Here is a 25,709-nt window from a genome sequence, read left to right on the forward strand (position 1 = left end):
GTCCAGGTTGGGTAGGGGAACGACTTTGTATTCGTCAGCCATGTTTAAACAAGGTCCAACGTCTTGTCTCCTCTGGTGGGGCAGGTTTTATTTTGATGGGATTTAGGCAATACAGTCTTTAAATTTGAGTGGTTGAAGTCACTTGCGACACTTGTAGGCTGCCTCTGGGATGCAGAGTTTGTTGTTTTCTGATAGCAGAATGCAGTTCTTTCATGGCAAGCTTAGCATTAGCATCCGGTGGTATATAGACAGCACACAACAGCGTCACAACAGTAGATGTTAACTGGTTTACACTTAAACATGAGATACTCTACATTAGCTGGGCAGTGACTTTCTCAGTGATGTTAGTGTCACCAAGTTTTGTTTACATAAATGCACAACCCCCACCTCTGGTCTTACCAGAGTCAAAAGCTGCTATATGGAAGTGTTCAATATGTTACAAAATACTAATTTATATTGTACACAGCAGTATCTCTAAGCACTTTAATTGCTCAAAAATAATCAAATGGTGTTAAATAGGTCAACTAAATGATGTACTGTAGGCTATTATTAAGTATCTCATTTGTGTAAATTAGAAAGAAATACAATATGCTGCTTAGAAAATGATTCCTTCACTAAATAAATGTATATTGTATATAGACACATCTCAAAGCATTGTTTTTCACTGTAGAAATATCAAATGTGATAATGATTTACACATGCCAGTTGGTGTACTAGGGTGACAACACATTTTTTCTCTCCACTTCAAGTACTGGACAAACCTTTTGTTCTAGTGTACAATGTAGTTCAGTCAGGATCACTTGGTCAAAAGTTGTATTACTATTCACATAATGTTATATTTGTCAGATAGATAGATAGATAGATAGATAGATAGATAGATAGATAGATAGATAGATAGATAGATAGATACTTTATTGATTTCCAAGTAGAAATTCAGGACAATGTCAACTGTCATTCACCTTTGTGCTACAGTAAAATTAGATCCTTTCTAGTAGTTGTTGTACAATTAAGCCTTGGTTTAGGAGATTATTGTTAATAGCACCCCTTGTGGCAAACTGTACAACCGCATGTGACTATTGTTGGTGACGAGTATAGCTTACACCATCCCTAGTGGCAAATTGTGAAACAACATGTGACTGCTGGTGTTGAAGAGTATGATTAACAGCACCCCTAGTGGCAAATTGTGAAACTACAAGTGATTGCTGGTGTAGAAACATATGGCTAACAGTGCCCCTAGTGGCAAACAGTAAAACTAAGAACCATCACCTAGTAGGCTATAGTGGCAATGACATGGAGAGGTGGCGAGCATCTTGTTCATCCAATTTACCCCAATTCACCTCACCTTTAAAAGCACTGCCAGCTGTCCCTTGTGTAGTGGTTAGAAAACTGTGCTTCCAAATGGACTCGCAGAAAGTTGTGGAATTGATTCCTGGCTCCCATCGTTGAGGCTCTGGGTAAGGAGGGCACCCCAAGTTGTTCCAGGGGAACTGTCTCTGTACTTAGTGTACGTCAAGTCAAGTCAAATTTTATTTCTATACCACATTTACAGACGGCTGAGCCGCACCAAAGTGCTTCACAATAAAGTGTTAAGTGCAATAAACAAAAGAATGACATAAGGCAGAAGAGAAAAAATGAAAAGGGCAACAAGACGATGACTGAAGGAGTTAAAATATTGTAAAAAAAGAGAACATATAAAAAGGTAGCCAGGGGACACTATGCACTGGCACTTAAAAAATGAGACACTAATCAAAGGCAAGTGAAAAGAGGTGGGTCTTTAAAAGGGACTTAAAAATATTTAGAGACTTGGCTGCACGGATGTGGAGGGGGGGGGGCTATTGCAAAGGCTCTGTCCCCTTTGGTTGTACGGTACGTTGCTGTCAGATAAATAAAGCTTCTCCCTTACTGTTTGAGCAAAAACTTCCTGTTTTGCTCCACACACGCCATAACAAACCCTACGCTCCACCACCACACCAAACCACAGCCTTCCTCTTTTTCTATAGCATGCACATATGACGCCTTTCTTCCTGTAAAAGATGCATCCCTCATCCTGCAGTCGCACAGTGATCAATTGTATTTACTGCAGGGACAGCTGAGTAACTATCTAAGGGACCATTCCTCTGGACACTGAGGTAAGAGGGCATACATTATTATTAATGGTGATGAAGGTTGATGAGTATGGATTCATAGTGATGAAGGTTTAAAAGTGTGTGTTCATGGTGATGAAGGTTTATGAGTGTGGGTTCATAGTGATGAAGGTTTAAAAGTGTGTGTTCATGGTGATGAAGGTTTATGAGTGTGGGTTCATAGTGATGAAGGTTGATGAGTGTGGGTTCATAGTGACGAAGGGTGATGAAGGTTGATGAGTGTGGGATCATGAAGGTTGATGACGCAAATAAAATCAGCAAAAGGATCTTAGCCACTGCTCTTCTGAAAATGATCAATCAAACCAGCACAAGTTACTTGCCTCAAACACTGACTGAGATCTATATCTGTTTTCTGACAAACAGTCAACGAGATATGCGTGCCACAGACATTAGGACACACACAGACACTTCTTGCTTTATAGATGTGCTCACTATAAAAGGGGCTAGCTATGCATTTTGGTTTGTGATACAGGACCCTGTATGACATGTTGCGTGTTCTTCTGCTGCAATGTCCTACTTTGATACAGACAGGGGTTTGGATGTACAGTATATTATCATACATAATGTACATGCACAAAATTAGTTCTCATAACTAATGAGTTATATGTTCTCATAAATCATATAATTTGTATTATTATTTGTATTATTATATCAAAGTTCTGTTAGACTGCAGCCGTTTTTTATCATCTTGTTCAATACCCTTGCCATGTTGGCACTTTCTGTTTTTTTCAGTGATTTCAAACTTGGCAGGTGTCTTGATATGCAGATGAGTAAGTGCAGTGACAAATTTGATGATGTTTGAATAAGAAATGCAAAAGATATCGTCAAATATATCGGTAAAAGAAGCACACTTTCGCCGCTAGCCACTCCCCCTCCCACACAGCACTGTACTGTAAGCTACCAGTGAGGATAGAAGCAGGACTTTGGCAGAACTGGATCAGTGTAGGTTACACAGGTAAAAGGTTAAGCGAGTGCAAGATGTGTTAATATGTCTGACCTCAACAATAAAGACCCCCTGTATGCGGTTTGCTTCCATAAAATGACTCCGCAGATTTTGCAACAACACGCCAACACACACAGGTATGTAGTGGCTCTTCAAAATTACGTAAAAAAATGATGTGCAATAAACAGACACTTCGACACTTTGGCACAAAGGCCCAGAGCCAAAAGAGAAGGAACATCCCTCACTGGCAGGAAGCAGCTTCTGTTCAGCACAATTCAGTGTTTTCAATCTTTTGCAATAGTCCTGAAAAAGGGAAGTTTTGAAACATGAGTCATTTATTTTACTTCTACGTTCTAAAGGTACTTCTACTTCTTACATCCAAACTTACTGTCAGATACAGACACAGTCTTCCTGCTCCACCAGGAAGTAGTATTCTGTGGTGACCCAGGACAATGCGGAAAACATGGAAGCTGTGGATATTGCGGTTCAGACCAACAATCTCTATTTGTCTGTATGTCAGGTGAGCATCATGGCTGTAAACTCTCTGGACCTGCTCTTCAGAACTCTGGATGATTTGGAGTCTGAAGACCTGAAGAGGTTCAGGACATACCTGTTTGACTCTGAGGGGAATATGGAGGGGTTTAAGCCCATCCCCAAAGGAAAGTTGGAGGACAGTGATGCTACTGACGTTGCCTCTAAGATGAAGGAGGCATATGGGGGGGAAGGCTCTGTGAAAATGACTCTGACCATCCTGAGGAGGATGAATCTCAACAACCTTGCAGACAAACTAGAAAGGTAGATATACACAACACACACACACACACACACACACACACACATAAACAAACACCATACACAACAGCTTTTTTCTATTACTCTTGTGAATAGTATTGTATGTATTTATAATGAATTTACATTGTCTTCTCCAGGGATGCTGCAGAGTCTGGAAAGAGAGATGGTGAGACCGTAACGCATTCAACACATGCCCATGTGTGAATACTTCTACCTGAGTACCTTAATGAATTATTCTTATGAAACATGTTTTCTTTTTACTTTTTTGTATCAGAGGGTGCAATTGTTCAAAACTCTACAAAGGAAGATGGTGAGTATTTTATGATGAAACAATAATGAAATATGTACAGTACAATATGATGCAGTGATTATTTAATAATGTGATTATTTGATAATGTATGTATGTCCATCTGTCATTATTTGAAAATAAGACTTATTTTCTGATAATGACCAGCAGACAATACATCATCTTGCTTATTAAATGGCTACTTTCCAAAACAACAAAAGAAACTTCACACAATGGATTTTTTAAAAGTATTTTGTGACAGTCGCTTTCGTTGTTTCAGCCAAAACAAATAGTTCACAACATAAATAGAACTTGACAGTTTCAGGTGTTGCATGGCAACGACTTACTTGCAGACTTTCATTTTTTCATTGTGATGAGCGAACCAATCACTTGCGTAATGATATGAAAGACGTCAACAAGAAGCACAAACCCATTTTCGTAGACAGCGGTCTGTTACATAGCAACGGTCTGTTATACAAAATTATCAGACCTCCGAACATTTGGAAGGCCCCTTCAAGTGAATGGAGCATTCTACAGCATTATGAATAGCCGTGTAATAAGCCGAGTAAAAATAATTATATAAATATATATATTAGGGCTGTCAATTGATTAAAAAAATTAATCTAATTAATTACATACTCTGTGATTAATTCATCTAAATTAATCGCATATATATTTTTTGCTGTGAAAGTATTTTAAATATTTAAATTCAAATGAATCATTGAATAATCAGCATTAGTGACATTAAAGTTCAAAAACTCTTTTATTATTATTTTCACTGTTCAAATAATTGCCATAATAATCTATGATATGACCTAATATGCTGAGGAAATAAATTCAAAGTGCTTCAAATTCAAATAAATTCAAAATAAAGTGCTTCGGGAAGAAGTTTTGAAGGCATTTCAGGCCTCAGATATAACCTAGGGGACACAATGAAAATAAATTAACACTCCCCTCAATGTCAATACTTCTTTCTTTGCATTGATGTGATACTATCGAGTTGATGAACTCCGGTGATATGCAAATTCATTGCTGCAGACATTGCAGAGGACTTTATTTTCAACACTTTATTTTTTATCAACACCATCAGGCTGTTTTTTAAAAGTAAATATTCCAATCAATGATCCAGGCAGCACGTTTTCTTCTCTCTCCTTCATTTTACAGTCTAATTTTTACTGACTAGAACGGCTCGGGGGCAAAGGTCATACGGAATCGATTAATCTGCACTAATTTTTTTAATCAGTTATTTTTTCTCAAATTAATTAATCGAAATTAATCAGTTATTTTGACAGCCCTAATATATATATATATATATATATATATATATATATATATATATATATATATATATAGTTTTTTTGCCAGCAATATCACTGATGATAAATGTACAATAGACATACAAAATGTTAACATGTACGCATAGTCATACAAAACATATGTTTCAGAAGATGCAATTGTACATGAAGTCAAGGAAACACACAAGAAGTGGATGATAAAGAAGTTTGGTAAGATTTATGAGTGTATTGAGGAGGGGAAGAACAAAACACTCCTGAGTAAAATTTACACAGAGCTATACATCACAGAGGGAGAGAGTGAAGGTGTCAACACACAGCATGAAGTTCGAAGGATTGAAACACAATCAAAGTTTCATAGAGATAACAAGGACAAAATCAACTCTAATGACATCTTTAAGTGTGTACTGGAACATGACAAAATCCGAACTGTGATGACCACAGGCATTGCAGGCATTGGAAAAACAGTATGCGTGCAGAAGTTCATTCTAGATTGGGCAGAAGGAAGGGCCCATCGGGATGTTGATTTCATATTTGCACTTCCATTCCGGCAGTTCAATTTGAAACAGAATGTTTCATACTCTCTTCACAAACTCCTCCTTCACTTTCATCCTGAACTGGATGAAAAGCTCATAAATCCACACATGCTCAGAAAGTCGAAGATCATATTCATCTTTGATGGTCTCGATGAGAGCAAACTCTCCCTGAATATAGAACAGGACATAGATATATATGATCCCCTGAAGACTGCAACAGTGGAAGTGTTGATAGCGAATCTCATCAAAGCCAACCTTCTGCCAAATGCATTTATTTGGATAACATCCCGGCCAGCAGCTGTCAAATGGATCCCTCCTAAGTACATAGACAGGTGGACAGAGGTACAAGGGTTCAATGACCAACAGAAGAATGAATATTTCAAGAAGAAGATTGAGAATGAAGCTGAAGCCGACAAAGTCATCACCCACATTAAAAGTTCAAAGAGCCTATACATCATGTGTCACATACCTGTCTTCTGCTGGATCTTAGCTTCTGTTCTTCTGAAAATGATCAATCAAACCAGCACAAGTTACTTGCCTCAAACACTGACTGAGGTCTATATCTGTTTTCTGCTAACTGAAACAAACAGGAAGTGCCAAAAATATGGCAAGGGTATTGAACAAGATGATAAAAAACGGCTGCAGTCTAACAGAGAGGCTATTTTAAAATTATCTGAACTAGCATATAACGAACTGGGGAAGGGTAATATCTTGTTTTATGACGACAGTTTAAAAGAGTGTGGCATCAATGAAGATGACATTACATTGTACTCTGGTATGTGCTCTGAGTTCTTCAAGAGTGAGTGTGTAGTCGACCGACATAAAGTTTATTGCTTTGTGCATCTCAGCATACAGGAGTTTCTGGCTGCTTTCTTTATATTTCACTCCTTGATGAATAAGAACACAGAAGTCTTGGAGCAATTCTCATCAAAAGAATCTTTCTTTACAGCAATAGGGAGACGTGTGACTAGGTTATTTAATGCAGGCTCGAGAACTCCCACCAGCATTTCCATGGCTGATTTTTTTAGAACAGCAGTAGATGAATCCATGCAGAGGGAAGATGGACGTTTGGACCTTTTCCTTCGCTTCCTCTTGGGCATAGCATTGGAGTCCAACCAGAAACTCCTCAAGGCCTTCTGACACACACAGAAAAAAGTTCAGACAGTCTCAAGGAAACAGCCAAGTACATCAAAATAATTCTCAGTGAGGACACAAAAGTTCCTGAAAGATGCATGAATCTGTTATTCTGTTTATTGGAGATGAAGGACAATTCCCTTCATCAGGAGATTGAGCAGTATATGAACTCTGGAGAAGAGCTCTCACCTACCCAATGTTCAAGACTGGCCTACATGCTTCTAGTGTCTGAGGAAACACTGGATGAGTTTGACTTGACAAAGTACAAGACAACAAGTGATGGTCGTAAGAGACTGCTTGTACTATTGAGCGCTTGTAGGAAAGCACGGTGAGTAAAAATAGCAGCCCTGTCATACATTTGAATCTGTATTACAATAAATTACAGAGCAAAAGAATAGTAACTGTAGGCCATTGCATTGGGTGGCATAGTGGTGATGAAATATCTAGTTCAATTAATTTAAATCATTAGCAATAATAAACATGCTATGTGTTATGTTACTGCAGATTGGTTGGTTGTGATCTCAGAGAGGATTCGTGTGAGGTCCTAACATCTGCTTTTCAGTCAGAAAACTCCCAGTTGAAAGAGCTGGACTTGAGCTCTAATCCTCTGAGGGATTCTGGAGTGAGGTTGCTGTCTGTTGGGCTGAAGCATACAAACTGCAGACTGGAAACACTGAGGTTAGTGATGTGGTTACAATATGAAGAGGGTTGTGCTCACATGAAAGGATTTGTCATCCCGATAGATAGCAGCCCTGTGTTAAAATTTCACATTTTACTCTAGAGCATGGGTCAGTAACAAGCAATTTTACAATTTTTATTTACAAAATAGCCACAGGTGCTTAAAGACATCCAATATAGTTACGTTTTGTATAGTTAAGTTTTTTCACAATATAACAGCTTTGAAGTCATTTTGATGGCAAACAAACTTGTAATTGGGGAGAGTTGTGCACCTAGCATAGCTGACAAAAATCTTGAAGCATTACGTGGTCAGTATAGCTCTTTGGTCAGTATAGCTCTTTGTCTTCACCTTGTGGTAGTCTTTTGGTTCCATAAAATTGCAAACCATGAGAAGTATTTACAATGGCAAGGTAAAATATAAATATTCCTTGACTCTAGAGGGAGCTATAGTGTTGCCAAATACCCAAAACTGCATTGGATACCTTTGAAAAGATATGAGAAAGAACACCAAAATGCACTAGCATCCTGCTGCACAGCCCTCTGCCAGAGCTCCAATTTTGCGCTTTCGTGCCTCTGTCTGGAGCAGATACCTTGGAAGGCAAAATATGCTTTGTCTCGTGGTACCGTCTGATATTACTGCCCTAAATCAGTTGTGTAAAATGAAATAAAAACAGAACGTAATGATCAGCAAACCTCGCAAACCCATATTTAGCTGCAAAATGGACATAGAGATTCATTGTGAGATTACAATACAGTAAATCACCAAAACATTATTTTCTATACCTATTTTTAGTCAACTAAAGTTACCAAAGTTAGTTACCAAAGGTGCCAATAATTCTGGAGGGTCCTGTAATATTGTCAAACTCTCTTGCAGACTTGCTGATTGTAAGCTCACACATACTTCATTTAAGGCTGTAGCTTCAATCCTACAGTCACCAAACTCCCTGTTAGACCTGGACCTTAGTAACAATGACCTGGGGGATTCTGGAGTTCAGCTTCTCTTTACAGCAATGTCCAGCCCTAACTGCAAACTGCAGACATTAAGGTTGGTGTAAGGCCATGCATTTCCTGGTTCATATATAACTTTATTTGTATTATTATTATTATTATTATTATTATTATTTTGTGTAATTTGTTTTTGTTGCTAATTACACCATTTAATATTAAAACAAGTAACTGAACCATTTTCATTTTAAAGAATAATATAATACTACTTGCCTATATGAAACATATGAATTATTGATGTGTCAGTAAATGTAAATGCCGCATGAAGTAAACTTCAACACCTGTTGTGTAAGGGAACCACAGTGTGTCTGACACTTTTGTCATTATTTTACTACATTTAGTCAATTTGAATTTGATTTATGATAACCTCGAGTAATATGTTGAGTTTTGTCATAATTCTGTCAAATGTTGCAGATGTGCTGAGAGTAATCTCACAGATAAGTTCTGCGAGATTGTGGCTTCCGTTCTACAGTCACCAAACTCCCTGCTACAGCTGGACCTGAGTCAAAATGACCTGGGGGATTCTGGAGTTCAGCTTCTGTCTAAGGGACTGTCTAATCACCATTGTAAACTGCACACATTAAGGTTGGTGGTAGACATTTTCTTAAATTGCCTGATTAGTTAGAAGAACCATGACAACATAACAGGGGAACATCAACAATTGTGCAGATGTCATACTACTTTTGAGCTTTGTGAGTTTTACAATGTCAGTGAAGTTATCAAAATCTGTCACATTGGGCCCGTCCCAATTCCTCCCCTACCCCTAGATTTTGGCCCTAACCCTCGTTTTTGCGCGTGCACGTGTAGGGCTAGAGTGTCCCATTACTTTAGGGAGCAAGGGGAAGTGCTATTTTCCCCTTAAAATCAACCCTCAAAATATAGCCAGGACCGATGCAGGCTTAAAATGAAGTGGGAGATGAAATTACCCAGGATACCGTGCGAGCTCAGCGAGCCGGCCAAATTTTTCATATATTTTCGCAAATAAGCATATTAAAATTTCGAAATATGTTGGAATATGTTAGTTTGATGCACATCTGATGGACTGTTGAGTTTTGAACACTAATGTTACAAAATATCTCACAAAGCTATCTGAAGATGTTCATGATATCTGCTGAGTGCTTTGAGAGAGTCTGCCCATCAAATAACGTTATATATCTGATCTGGGTAGTTTCGTCATTATTTAAGGTGTGTGTTCTGGCATTCACATGAACACGAATATATTTGATGATTAACCAGACGTAGATAAACCAGCACAGCCCACACAACAATGACCGCTTAACGGGCATGTTCCTGAATGAAAATAGTAGCAGGCTACTAACGGTAGACATGTCGGCGCTGCGCATGACGTAGGTGAGCACGTTCGCTACGCTAATTTGCATTTAGTGGTGTCCCAATTCATAGGGAAAGATCTTCACCTCCAGTTCCCTTGTCGAGGGGGCTTTAATGTTGAGGGCAATCAAAACCAAGTGGAAGTTTTAAGGGGGAAGAAATGGGACGGGCCCATTATTTACAATTAGGGTCATTCCATACTAAATCAACAGCTTTTAGAACATTTTCCCACCAACATGTTTTAATTTTATCATTGTACTTAACAACAACCATGCACAAGTTTAGACTAGTATCTTCTTTAGTTATAGTAGTATGGTATAGTAATGGAGTTGTGGCTCTAATAAATGAGAATGAAAATTACAAAGTTCCAAAAGTCATTACTTTTGAATGATTTGTGCTAGATTCTTGACATTTTCAAGGATTGTTCTACACTGTCAAGTGTCTTCAACTTCTGAACAAATTGTACAACAGTTTTTATTTCTAAGTTTTGGCTTGATGGCTTTATTTATATGAACATTTGGACTAATGTTTTGCCAAGAATATATTCACAATGAATCATATCAGATATTTTGAAAAGTATTTATGTAATATTACTGTTTTAGTGCTTTCTTTCCAACTAGGTTGCATGTCTAGACTGACCTCACTGCCATAATTACTTATATTCAGAATGCGAGTCTGATAATGTTTGATTTGGATGTGATTATGGGGTGTGTTTCATCTGATAACAAAATGGCAAAAGCTGTCAACATCTTGTACAACAGGCAGGATATCGACATCTAAATGTCTCACTTCTGTAGTGACAGGCTATTTGTTGCCGACAAATCAACTGAAGCAAGTTCAGGTGATGTTAGTGACTAAGCATCGTTGCTTACATATCTATGGTTGCTCATCTATCCATCATCGTGTAAAGCCCGCCCAGACAACTTGAGAACTGTGGGGACCAATCAAATTTTCATAAAAGCCTCTCAATGGAACAAGTCCAGACCAAATTTCATCAAATTTTGTCGGCGAGTTTAAATTTAGGTTAGCTTCCAGGCTATTGCATGTCTAAAATAAATAAATTAGTACATGCACAACATGGAGTTGGTACCTTCAATCAAACCATACTAATGCATGCATCAGAGCCAAAATACTACCATACTAACCATATAATGCATACTACCATACTAATCAGGGCCGTTTCAAGGAATTTGGGGGCCCCAAGCAAAATCGACATGGAGGCCCCCACCCACCCACCGCACGCAAAGCCTACAGGAACCACAGCATATAAATAAAAAATGTTGACAGTGCAAATACTGCTGTTGCATATATATACTGTGCATTAGTTTTGAACATTTTGAACATTTGCAAAAACACCACCATACCATAAAATCCAATGTCAGCTTCTTCCTCATGAATGGAGGATGAAGTTGATGGTGTACCTGGGAAGATAATTGAAAGAAAATCTGAAATTACCTGTGAAGTACGTTTGACCATTTCACTGTTAGCATATTGGAAAAGGTCATTAACAGCTCAGCTCAGTGAGAGAAATTCACTCTACCTTCATCAGTGGAGGTATCCTTAGGAAGAGCCTGAGGCAGGGTAGGAATTTCACGGCGGCCACGACTGCCATGGCCGTCGTAGCCCCTTGCATTGGCCGTGAGGCCCCTATGAAAATCAGAGGTTTACAGGCCACGGTGGCCTTGGTGCCCCCTTCTTTCAATATTCTGCTTTGCGTCCTACTAATAGCGATTTTTATGTAGCCTGTGGCCTGTCAAAATAATCTTAGCATTCACAGCGCAAATTATTAATCTAGTCTTTTAAGCAGTGGAGAAAGTGGCAGCGCAAGAAAGAAAGTGCGTACAAATTCACCCATTCTCAGTTGAACTACTCGCGAAGTAGCCTATTCATCACACAGATATCACAAGTATCACATGAAAGAGCTTTTTCTCAGCTTTTAAACGATGTTAGCCGATAATTGCTGTGTTGAACGGTTCGCGAGAAAAGTAAATAATATAATTCAATTTAATCATACATTCTACTGAAAGTTTTGCGTCCCATGATCTCCCTACCCGTTCATCTCGGTGGAATACTTTACGAACCCTTCTTTTAACACATGACAAACCATATATCAGAATAAACAGGAGACCTTACCGAACACAAAGGTGTAAAGCAGTCCCCTGTACAGTTAGCCGTTCCAGAGCAATCCAGTTTTGAATTTGCAGTAAAGTTCGACATACATGGATGTCTCCAAATTTGGGCTTTAAGTTTTACAATGTGTTTAAATTGTTCCACATGATTTCATAACGGGCCAAATACAAAAGAAAATGTTACAAATATCGCCTAGATATTGGTAAATCAGAGGACAGCTGACTAAGAGTTTGTGAAAGTAGCCTTAATGATCACAAAATGCTAAGCATGCATCTAGGCTATTTGAGTTTCTTAAGCTGAGCTGTGCTTAAATTGTTCAATACATGATTTCATAACAGGCCAAATATAAAATAAATGTTATATATAGCCTAGATATCAGTAAATATTAGATAGTCAGATGATTTACAGTTCTATGTAATATGTCATGTTTTTGTAATGTTTCATACAGTGATGCAGGTCTACTGCAGTGAATAGGCTAAATACAACTTTGATCATTTTTATAGCCTAATACTGTAGTTAACTTTGGCCTTGGTGCCCTGACATGTGGCCTTTGTGCCCCCCACCAAATATGCCCAACTGAAGGCCAAGTGGCCTTGCCCCCAGAATGGTGAAATTCCAAGCCTGGCCTGAGGGCTGAGAAATTTAAGCAAAGCACCTTGAGGGAGAAAGAAAAGATATGTTAGCATTTCCATATTTTGATATTTAGAAGGGATGCAGCTGCTTTCACAACTACCAATGCTTACTGTAAAAACATCCCAAGCTAATGTTATACATTAACCAAGGCCTACTTGTAGCTTAACATTAGAGATGCACCGATATGGAATTTTAGGGCCGATAACGATAACCGATATTTATTGGTTTGTTGTGGCCGATACCGATACGATAACCGATAATATTACTCTTGAAAAAAAAATGTGAAAAGTGATTTGGGGAAAGCATTTAATAAGCATAATTTTATTGCAGTAATTTTACCTACCACCAAATGATGGACAAAACTCATAATAGTCCTCAATAGTACGGCAGTCAACAACATAACAGTAGCCTAGCCCTACAGTATGTGTGGCTCCTTTAAGTGAACCTGACGTCAGTGAATTGCGAGTGAGTGGCTAGAGAGTTTGAATCGTTTTCATTTAGGACTTAACGCTCATAAACGGCTCATCTTGGAATAAGCTACAGTATAGCGACCAAATCAGAGTTTGTGAGGGAAACTTAGGGAAGGTTTAGTTTCAACTGCGGGTAACTGAATAAAGCTGCAACTCCTCAGACTGTATCTTATGTCCGTCTACTCTGTTGCGCACAACCTGCTGCAGCAGAAATGAAAGGCGTTAGCCCCGAAGGTTTTAATAACTTATTATGATGACCTGTCTGGAACTGAAGCAGGAATGGTTAGCATATTTCTAGGTAATAATACAAAACCCAAGCTAAAGTAATGCAAATATAATACTAAAACACAACTTAGAACTAGGCCTACTTATGTACTCGTCCCACTAACGAGTTTGTTTATTTGTTTCCCTGACCAGCGCAGTAAAGTACAAACACACCAGCACAAGACGGCTCTAGATAGGGCTGAGCTCCTCTCTGTTATGGTTAAATGGCGGATCATTCACGAAAGGATTTTGAGATGCACAGATTCCCAAATGAACGCATATCCACAGATTTTGTTAGAGTGGTGAAATACATTCACACCGCTGACATTATATTGAGGAAAAAGTATAGCCAACCAAGTTCAAGTAGCTCAGTATAGCAGGACGGAACTTACGTAGGCCTAAATTAGGACTTTAAAAAATATCGGCGCAAATTATCGGCCAGAATTCTGTTATCGGACCGATAATAATATTTTCATTTTTTCACTTATCGGCTAATAATATATCGGCCGCCGATATATCGTGCATCCCTACTTAACATAGCATTTAAGCATTCTGCTGTTTGAGAATTAGACAGACGCACCTGGTGCTTTAAAGACAGTAAACAGCTGGCGTCCAGTCTGCTTTGATGCATGGAATTTATCGTGTGGTTTTCATAACCCCAATTTGCAGAGAAGCAGAGAAGCTATGCCACTTTCATCAAAACCTATTACAAAGCTATAGCAATGTTATGTCATTAAATACGATAAACAGGAATTGATTCTGGAACTGATTCTGGAACAGATCTGCGTCTTCCTTATCCCATTAATAAACATATTACTGTATGTAACCATATTCCGTCCGTTCAGAAAAAAACTTGCGCTAACTGTTCTAGTTTGTTACAAGCAGCATGGGCCGTCAGGCAGGTAGTTAACATAAACATTTTTTGCTAGGCTAGCCTTCCTGCTGCGACATTACACCATTACAAGTAGAGCTATTTTATCCAGTGTAATTTATCACTTACCACTATCTTGTTTTTTCTTGTCATCCTCTTGCTTTCTCTTCTTTCTTTTCTGGCTGATCTGGCTGACGCATAACTCCGCTTCTTTATGACTGCCTGTTTTATATTTTCGCGGCAGCAGAGATCACAAACCTGGCTGGCTGGCTGGCTGCTGTCAGCGGCTACTGAGAGGGGCCCCCTTGAGGGGGATCCCGGTATTGCCGGTAACAGTGTCGTTGCACTTCACTGACTCAAAGGGGCGCTCACAGTTTGTCGTTGCATTTTATTCTTAACCAGTCGTTGTCTTGGGGCCCCTGGCCAGCTCGGGGCCCCAAGCAATTGCTTGGTTTGCTTGCCTTCTAGCGACGGGCCTGATACTAATGCATGCTCATCAGAGCTAATGCAATATAAAAACAAACTGGAGCCGGAGTTTAGCAACATGAACACAAAACAAGCATTCCAGAGAATCAAGAAACTTACAGGTCAAGAACATAACCACCATCACCAAGTTCGGACCCTCTTCATCTTGCAAACACCCTGAACAGTTTCTTCAACCGGTTCGACATCCATGACCACACCCCCACCTGTGAGGAACTTCTCAGAACCCTCCCCTCCCATGAACCTCACCACCCGCCCTTCACAGAGGAGGATGTGCAGCAGCAGCTGGCCAGGTGCAAAGTTGGCAAGGCACCAGGGCCAGACGGCATCCCGGCAAAGGTGCTGAAGTGCTGCGCAATGGAGCTCTCCCCCATATTCCACTCCATCTTCTGGGAATCCTACAGGACATCAACAATACCCACCCTCTGGAAAACATCAACCATCACACCTGTACCAAAGAAACCACGCCCCTCAGAGCCCAACCACTTCCGTCCAGTCGCACTCACCCCAATAATCATGAAATGCATGGAGAAAATCATACTACAACTCATCTTACCTACTGTCAGCACACAACTGGACCCATACCAATTCACATACCGGCCGAAAAGGGGGACAAAGGACGCAGTGGCATGCCTTCTCCACTCCCTCCTTCACCACCTCCAGACTCCCCATAACTTTGCCTCAGTTCTGTTTGTTGACTTCAGCTCCGCATTCAATACAATCCATCGCTATCAACTCATCAAGAAACTACAGCACCTGAATGTCACCCCTCTCCTCATCCACTGGATAAACAATTTTCTCAACAACCAGCCACAGACAGTGAAAATAGGGACAACATCATCATCAACCATCATCACCAACACTGGAACCCCCCAAAGTTGCGTACTCAGTCCCTTCCTGTACACACTTTACACAAATGACTACAAGAGTTCACTACCCAACATCACTTACTACAAATATGCAGATGACACAGCCATAGTAGGACTACGTACAGACAACAGTTCCATCACAGCTTACCACCAGTCCATTACAGATTTTGCAATATGGTGCTCTGATAGCTACCTCCAACTCAACATAGACAAGACAAAAGAACTGCTCATTCATGCATCAAAATCACCCCCTGGACTCACTCACATCACCATCCATGGCCAACCAGTTGCACAGGTCAGCACTTTCAAATATCTTGGTCTCACCATTGACAATAAGCTTAACTTCAATGAACATGTCACCATCACAGAGAAACGTGCACAACAGAGACGGTATGCTACGCAAACTAGGATTACTGTATGTTGCCCCCCATCTCCTTCTGCTACTGTACAAAAGCATCATCCAACCCCTTCTACTCTACTGCTCCCCCTGTTTCTTCACCATACTTAATGTCACCAGCAAGAACAAACTCATTAAAATCTCACACTTAGCATCCAAGATAATACAGCTTCCCACCCCCAGCCTCACCGATGCAAATGACACAGCCACCACACGCCTTGCACGCACCATAGTAAGCAGCCCTGACCATCCCCTGAACCGGTTCTTCACCCTACTATCATCTGGCCGCAGATACAGAGCCCTGGACTGGAAAAAAGCACACTTGCCTGATGCTTGTTCTCTACGAAACTCCCCCTCGCTTGGTCTGAAGCTCTTTTCCTTTTCTTTGCATCTTCCGTCAAGGGTTTTCGCTGCTTCTTCGCCGGCTCTGCCATTATACACAAGTTTGCAACAATCGCTAGTGTTTCGTTAGCCTGCTTCTGTGCTGTGGATGCAGGATGTAAACTGATCCTGCTTCGGTCAGCGGGTACGATACACTGAACTTGCAAGCGCGATATTCTTCCTACAGGCAGTAAGGGCGGGCGAGAGAGTCTTCATTCGCCCTGTAATGAGTCATTTTACCATATACCGACTTACGAAGATGAGTAATTAACACGAAAACGTTGCCTGGTGTCCCTTCAAGAAAAGTTTTGTACCCTCAGCAATCACTGCACTTAACAAACTCCTGTGACAATCATCCATCCCCAGGGGCGGACCTGCCATTAGGCATGGTCAGGCAATTGCCTGGGGCCTCGGCCACCAGGGGGCCTCGTCATCCACGTATCGTATTTCGCTTCTTTTTTTTTTTTTTTTAAATAAATGATCACCACATCCAAACAATATATTCTAATCCATAATAAAGATTGAAAAAATATTTTGTCTCATGATTGCTCATAAACTCATCATAAAATCAAATGACTGCAGGTCCGCTTCCTGTCACCATAGCAGCAACTAGCTATCTGAACGAGGTCTTGGTGAGGTGTGGAGTTGAGCGATTGACAGCCAGCCATGAAACGTTTCCAGAGTGGAAGTAATAAAAGAAAAAGAAAAAGGGAGGAGGAAGAATTTAGAAAGAAATTGCCTAAATTAACCAACTTCTTCCAGTCGAAGAATTCTTCCACGGAAGAAAGTAATTTGGATAGCTCTTGCACTAGGCCTACATATTCTTCTACTGATGATGATGATGATTATAATGTTGATCTAGCTGCTAAGTGAAACAGTCGTGAGGGACAAGATCACTGTTACTGCCGAAGTCCGCACTGGTGCTGTTGGTGCGGCTACGGACACCATTTCAGTAGCAGAAGCTTTGGGTGCAAACGAAACCAGTACGTGCCCTAACACGATACAGTTATCAGTGACGACCCTGCATTATGGCCAGACACCGTAAGAGATGCAGAGCGAGTTGAAATCGTTAAAAAAGGACCTGTGCAAATTAAGAACTTTGAATTCCCCAAAAATGCAGATAAACCACCCAGAAGATTCACGGTTGAACATTATTACATGACCATGAAAAATGGAGAAAAAATAAAGAAAATGGCTAGTTTATTCGGTCAGTGCAGACGCTGTTTATTTTTTTGGATGTCGGCTTTTTGGAAGATCGAACACCTCACTTAGTTTGCACGCACACACTCACTCTCACTCTCTCTCTCCCTCTCTTCTACACATAGCCTACACAGACAGACTCTCATACATAGCTACATAGAGTATATTCACACACAGAGACCCCAAACCCCTAGCCTCTCTCTCTCTCTCTCTCTCTCTCTCACACACACACTCACACCATTCATAATTGTAATACTTTCAAAGGTTTTTACTTATGTTTTTTGATTGTCATCTATGGCAATAAATATTTGTTGTATTTGAGTATGCCTCAGCGTCCCATTATTACAGACAAAAGTGTGTTTTAGTTTTAGGGTTGTGTGTGTGTGTGTGTGTGGGGGGGGGGGGGCTCGGAGGTGCCTCGGGATCACTTGCCTTGGGCCTCAAAGTGTCCAGGTCCACCTTTTTGCTTATTTAGTGTTGAGGAGGGAGGAAAATTGGGGGGGGGGGGGGGGGGGTATGGGGTGTGTTATATGTTATATGTCATGGGGTGTGTTATGTTATATGTTATATTTATGAGGCTGTGGATATCCTGCATGGAATATAATAATGATATGTGCGAAAAAGAATATCCTTATAGGACAATAAAGACTCTATACTATACTATGCATGAAGGCTGACATGAGCAATTTATTTTCTCGGCTCGAGGTGCTACTCAAAAAAATTCTCCAAGGTTGGCAGGTCTGCTGTTGTAAAATAAACAAATAACTTCAGATTGACACAGTGTCATCCATTTCTATGCAGGAAAGAATAATGAAAATAGCAATATTTTCCTCTCTCTCTCTCTCTCTCTCTCTTTCTTTCTCTCTCAGACTCTCTGATTGTCTCATGTCAGAGAAAGGTTGTGGTTGTCTGGCTTCAGCTCTGACTTCAAACCCCTCCCATCTAAAAGAGCTGGATCTGAGCTACAATCATCCTGGAGAATCAGGACTGAAGCTGTTATCTGCTAGACTGGAGGATCTTGTCTGTAAACTGGAGATACTTAAGTATGATCATATTAGCATTTAAACAGTGACGTATTATCAAAGTTGTATTTTAATAGCTGTTTTACACTGATGTATGTTATCTCTTTGATGCAAATATTTAAAATCCCTTTACTAAGGCTGTTCAGAGAAATTATGTGATCAGAGGACGATTGTTTAAATGTAACTGTGAAGAAAAAAAAACATATTCATCATAAACATCCATCATTTGAATGCATCTCAGATGTCAGATAAACAGAAAGACATGAGGTGAGAAAAAGGACAGGAAGACAATACATATGTTTTCTGACAGGGGGTATTAATTCTGTTTATGAAGACACTTCACTAAACAGTGGTTGAACTAGGATACAGGCATCGCAACAATGGAATCAACTCTAACCTAAATTTAACTGCCCACTATTGTCACTGTCCGAAACCACTGGAAACTGGAAAGAGCATCACCTCATTACTTTAGATCAGGGGGAATATGTACTGCAATAGGCTAGTTTCTGTGGGATAATACAGTAAGCCAGAAACCAGACCAACTGATATCCTATCTCTGCTGAATTACTGAAGCTGAGTAGGTGTGATCTAGGTCATCTATTGGATGGGAGATCTCCTTAGAAAAGTAAGTTGCTGCTGTAAGAGGGGTTGGGGTGGGTGACTAGTATGTGGCACCAATGTGGGACCCAAATGCCCAAGTGCAGTGACAGTGTTGCTGTGAATCACCTTTTTCCACAGGTGGAAAAATAGGCAGACATATCAGAAAAATAATGTGTGTGTGTGTGTGTGTGTGTGTCATTTTGTGTGTCATTTTGCTTTCTTACAGAACTGACAATGCTTCCGTAAGCAGAGCACGGCCACGTTTACTGAGATGTAAGATTGAATGGTTTCCTCGATGTTAGTGATCATTCAAGATGCTTGTGTGTGTGTGTGTGTGTGTTAGCATGGTGAAAAGGAACGTATGTATGTGTGTGTGTGGCAAACAGGAGTGTGTGTGTGTGTGTGTGTGAGAGAGTAAGTGTATGTTGGCATGGTGAGCAGGAGTGTGTGTGTGTATAGAGTGTGTGTGTGAGATGGAATTCGTGTCTGGAACTAACATTCAGGCCTATCTTGATCGCAGTGGGCAGTGAGTAGGTGTGTGTGTGTGTGTGTGTGTGTGTGTGTGTGTGTGTGTGTGTGTGTGTGTGTGTGTGTGTGTTTGCATGGTGAAAAGGAATGAATGTGTGTGTCCCTCCCCATATTCTGATGAGGATGTTCACATGGTCTCTCCTCTTCTTTTGTCTGCAGATGCCTGTGAGCTCACATTGGACCCAAACACAGCACACAGAAATCTCTCTCTCTCTGAGGGGAACAGAAAGGTGACACATGTGTGTACGGAGCAGCCGTATCCTGACCACCCAGAGAGATTTGACCTGTGGGAACAGGTGTTGTGTAGAGAGGGTCTTTCTGGACGCTGCTACTGGGAGGTTGAGTGGGGTGGGCAAATAGCTGATATAGCTGTGGCCTATAAAAGCATCAAGAGGAAAGGGGATGATGATGACACCCTGCTGGGATGTAATGTCAAGTCCTGGCGTCTGTTCTGCTCTCCTGACCTTTACTCTGTCAAGCACAGTAATAAACGCACTGATATACCTGCCCGCTCCTCCCACTCAAGAAGAGTAGGAGTGTACCTGGACTGGCCGGCTGGCACTCTGTCCTTCTACAGTGTCTCCTCTGACAGACTTACCCACCTCCACACTGTCCACTCCACATTCACTGAGCCCCTCTATCCAGGGTTTTGGGTTTGGGATTTTAACTCACCTGTGTCCCTGTGCCAGATCACATGAGCTCTTCCTCCAACAGGTACGCCCACCTGTCACCTGTTCATACAGCAGCTCTCACTCTCTTACTCCACTTCTCTTTTCTCTCTTCCCCTACTCCTCACCTCTTCATCATCTCTTTACCCCCCCTCCTCTCTTTCTGCCCCTTCTCTTTCTGGCTTCCTCCTCCCTTTCTCTTCTCCTTGTTTCTCTCTCTCCTTTCTCTTTCCTGCTTCCTCCTCCTCATCATCCCTCTCTCTCTCTACCTTCATCCATCACTCCTGCCCTATCTCCTGTCCCTCTCCATCTCATCTCATTCTGTCATTCCTACTTTCTTCACTTACCTCTTTCCCCCTGCTTATTCACTCATTTGCTTTCTCTCTCTCTTTCTCTCTCATCAGTAACATTTCTTTATGTTTGTGGTTTAGGTGTTGTGTAGAGAGGGGTATGTCTGGACGCTGCTTCTGTGAGGCTGAGTGGAGTGTGAATGTGGCTCATATAGATGTGGCCTTTAAAAGCATTGAGAGGGAAGGCTGGGATGATGACACCCTGCTGTGACATTATGACCAGTTCTGCAGTGTTGAGTGCTCTCCTGACCGTTTCTCTGATTCTCCTCACAGTTACTCAGGCTGCCACAATAATAGACACAGCCATATCTGTCCCCTCCTAGGAGTGTGGAGCACTCACCCGTCTGCACACGGTCCACTCCACATTCACTGAGCCCCTCTGTCCAGGGTTTTAGGTTGGCTTCACTCTGGCTCACAATGTCCCTGTGCCAGATCACATGCTCAGGAACACCAGTCACACACTCCTGTTCATACATGTGTGATGCTACTGAAATATTGATATGTGTATTCCATTTACAAACTGCTTTGATGATACAGTGCAAATTATTTACTGATTCACTGAATTTCTTTGAGATGCTAATGAAATATGGATATGTACAGTATATTTCCCATAAATATGAATACTAAACAAGATATTTTTTCCTGAAAGATCTTGAAGGATATAATGTGGCAGTCGTGGCCTACTGGTTAGGGCTTTGGGCTTGTAACCGGAGGGTTGCTGGTTGGATCCCCGGGCCCGACCAGTAGGAATGGCTGAAGTGACCTTGAGCAAGGCACCTAACCCCTCACTGCTCCCCGAGCGCTGCTCTAGCAAGGCAGCTCACTGCTCCGGGTTAGTGTTTGCTTCACCTCACTGTGTGTTCACTGTGTGTTCTGTGTGTTCACTAATAGGCTAGTGACAAATGGTCAGAAAGGGCTTTAGTTTTTGAGATACCCCTACCGGAGGTAGAACTAAACCCAACAATGTTTTTCCTCATCTCTAAGGTCTCCCATATATGAAATGGATTCTTGGCTAAAAATATTTTACTGCTAAGATTGTTAAATTAACAGATATTGTTATACACCCCAAAACCAAAAAAGGACTAAAATATAGCCTGTCCGTATTGGAGTTAAGGCATATAAATTAGTGCAGATCGATCAATTACACAAGCTCTGAGACCTTTGAAACTTGCCATGTTTATAGTCAGGAAGTTGCTTTACCTACTAGAAAAGACTGGATGTGAATATCTTGATGTATGGAATGAGTAGAGACATGTAAACATACACCTAAAATAAGCAGACATGCAAAAAATGTATATCTATGCAGAATGTTTTCATTTACTTTGTGGCTGCTTTGCCAGGAATTATCATAGAAACACATATGATGGCTTGTTGGAAAGGTGGGGTTGTACTGAATCCAACAATACCAAATATGTAAATATAGTATGACAAATTAGGGTGTTCTGTCACTCAATGTATGAGGTGTCCAAAATGAAAGAAAACAGAATACTGGCAAAATACAGTCTCAAGTCCAAATCACATTATCAGTGGTGAGAAGAATGTTGACAAATTCATTGTTACTGCAAGGTAAGTGCTGATCTATATCTACATTTAATAATGATACATTTCATATGAAACACAGATCCAATTGAATCAGGTTAACATTGGAATGAAACACCTTTATTAAAATATTTACATTCACTTGAATTTTGTTTTGGTCAAGTCATTACTGAATAATGGAAAATAATATTGTTAGCTTTTGTCTGTCCAGACCAGCAGTGGACAGTAGAGCCTACACTGCTTACTTCACCCCTAAGTAGCTAAACAGTTAGTTGTAGAAACTACTTTCCCTAGCTAAGAAAGTACTTAGCCCTCTGACTAATGTCGCATGTGTAATTCAACTTGATTTGCATTTCAATGAAATATCTGAAATGTATATCATTTTTCCTTTTCACTAGTCTCTTGAATTATGGAGAATGTCTTACAGACATTGGATCCAAAGCTTTGTATCATTTGTGGAAAACATTTTGAAAAGGGCAAGAAAAAAGATCCCTATGTCCAAAACCCCACAGTAGAAGGCCTCCAACGCATACTTACCCTTGCTCAGCAGAGAGATGGTGATGTCCATAAAACTCTGGCTCCATATACAGATGATAAAGTTTCATATCATGTATCATGTAGAGCGAACTACTGCAGTAAGACAAAAATCAGTGAGCAGCAGCAAGTTGCAAATGTTGAGAGTGAGAGCACATCTGCACCAAGAAGGCTGAGTAGGGTTGATACAACATCTTCAAATACGGAGAGATTGTTTCATTTGTGGGAAGGCCAGCTTAAAACCACAACCTCTGACAGCAATTTCAACTGGAACAGGCGCAAGTACCAGAGACAAGGTCCTTCGGGCAGCTTCTGAAAGGCTTGATGAAGATAAAAAGGGAGATCCAAGGTCTAACAAGAGCCAAGGAGCAGGACCGGAGCACTCAATGCTTAAAGTGATTTTTATTAGTGCAAACTGACTAACGTTTCGACGCCCATGCGTCTTCTTCAGAGTCAAAACCAAAGATGATGAAGATGTACAACTTTGAATTCTTTCATGCCCAAATATCTTTGCATACGATACCAAATACCATAAAATGCCTTGCACACATATCTAAATTAAATATAGCAGAAGCCATAGAAAAGAATAAAAAAGCAGACCAATGTCTATAACAAAGCCTTTATTAAGCTCACTGAAGACATTGATAAAACAGTATTGTCCAAAGGTATGAAAGTGAGGACTCTCAACTCGTTCACTGATAGCTATGAGATAATACTAAAGACCATTGCTGAGCAAGAAGGTGTGTCAACACAAGAAATATAGATCGATCAAGGACAGTGGTGTCTACATCCCAACTGTTCTCACTTGAGACGCTGAACATGGAATTGTTGATGCAGCCATCAACAACTTTTACCAAAATGAAGACACCCTGGATGGGAAGCATACAACTCATGTTATGGCGTCGTTGTGTTCCGAAGAGGCCAAGTCTCCACAGCAGATGAATGCCTATAGCACTGGTTCCACAGAGGTCCCTCACCACCTTAAACATGTTTGATATGAATGGAGATAAACTTTACAGGTACATTTTGTCCATTCTTTTGTGCATTCTTCACATTCAAGGTGTCTTCATTTTGGTCAAAGTTGCTGATGGCTGCATCAAAAATTCCATGTTCAGCAACTCCAGTGAGGCCAGTTGGGATGTAGACACCACTCTCTGTCCTTGATATCTGGTCTGCTGCAACAGATATGACAAGTGCCTGACTTCTGTATAGGGAACACAGTACTACCAAACTCATGATGTATCAAAATGGGAAGTCCCAGTGTGATCAGCGTATGGATGTGACAGCTCTGTTCAATGAGATCATGACAAATTGCGATAACACACAGATTCTCCTTTGAAGCTGGGTCATCATTAACCTGACTCTCGCTAGATGAATTTCGTTCCGCCTAGCTCCACTCATCCATCTGGGATCGATCCATTGGAGTGGTGCTTCAGAAGGCTGGGCCTTATTAAAAAATCCTTGCATAAGATTGGATAAGCCACTTGTCCGTCATCTATTGATGTGCTACTTCAACCACTCACATTGAAGCCAACCCGTGACGCTGAGAACAGTCTCACAGTCGCTTCTACGCTAAGGCACATCTATGAAACTCCCGCCCTGCGTCCTGATTGGCTCTACCATACAATCTCGTGCTGAAATCACTCTCAACGGAATCGATCCCAGATGGATGTGAGTGGAGCTAGGCGGAGCTAGGCGGAACGAAATTCATCTGGCGCGAGTCAGGTTAGCTCATCATCACATGTTTGGTAATCTCTGTGGGCATGTTAATCAACACACCAGTTCACAAAGTCATACAGGATGTTGGGTACATATGTGCTGCATTGGAAACATAATAGACAGTCACTGCTGACATATTACTCACTGTCATACTCTACCTGATCCATGCTCTTCCTCAATATGTCTGCAGCCCTGTGTAATATTTGGATTTTATGTCTGTGAGTTTAGCAGCTTCCCTCAGTGCACAATATGGTCATACTATATGAGCAGATCAGATCTGACTGTCTTTGGACGTGGAACAAATGCAAGCCTGTCTTTGTGCTGTATCAGCTTTTCCTTTAGTTTCCAGGATCTATATTTCTTGTGTTGAACTATGGACACACCTTCTTGTTCAGCAATGGTCTTTGGTATGTTGTCATAGCTATCAGTCGAAAAATTGAGTCCTCACTTTCATATCTTTGGACAATACTGTTTTATCAATGTCTTCAGTGAGCTTAATAAAGGCATTGTTATAGACATTGGTCTGCTTTTTTTATTCTTTTCTATGGCTGCTGTTATATTTCGTTTAGATATGTAGTGTGCAAGGCACATTTTATGGTATTTGGCATCATATGCAAAGAGATCTGGGCATGAAAGAATTTGAAGATGTACATCTTCATCAAGCCTTTCAGAAGCTGCCCGAAGGACCTCGTCTCTGGTACTGGGGACAGCCATGGCCTACTGGTTAGGGTTTCGGCCATGTAACCGAAGAGTTACCGGTTCGATCCCCGACCCAGAAGGAAAAAAAGGAAAAAAGTGGTTGAGCGGGGGAAGTGATTGAGCACTGCTCTCCCATGCCCACATCCACGGTGGCCTTGAGCAAGACACCCAACCCCTCACTGCTCCCTGAGCGCTGCTGTAGTAAAGCAGCTC

At 40.8% G+C, this 25,709-nt stretch overlaps 1 pseudogene; it reads left to right on the top strand.

Moving 5' to 3' along the window:
* The first annotated feature begins 1,873 nt into the window (after positions 1-1,873).
* Positions 1,874-20,767, top strand: LOC143122948 (NACHT, LRR and PYD domains-containing protein 3-like; annotated as a pseudogene).
* Positions 20,768-25,709: the final 4,942 nt, after the last annotated feature.

Source organism: Alosa pseudoharengus, unplaced genomic scaffold (assembly GCF_046254945.1).
Source record: "Alosa pseudoharengus isolate Yale_2024_CS ecotype anadromous, Long Island Sound unplaced genomic scaffold, YU_APseudo_1.1 YU_APseudo_1.1_scf_1, whole genome shotgun sequence".
Taxonomy (NCBI): Eukaryota; Metazoa; Chordata; class Actinopteri; order Clupeiformes; family Clupeidae; genus Alosa; species Alosa pseudoharengus.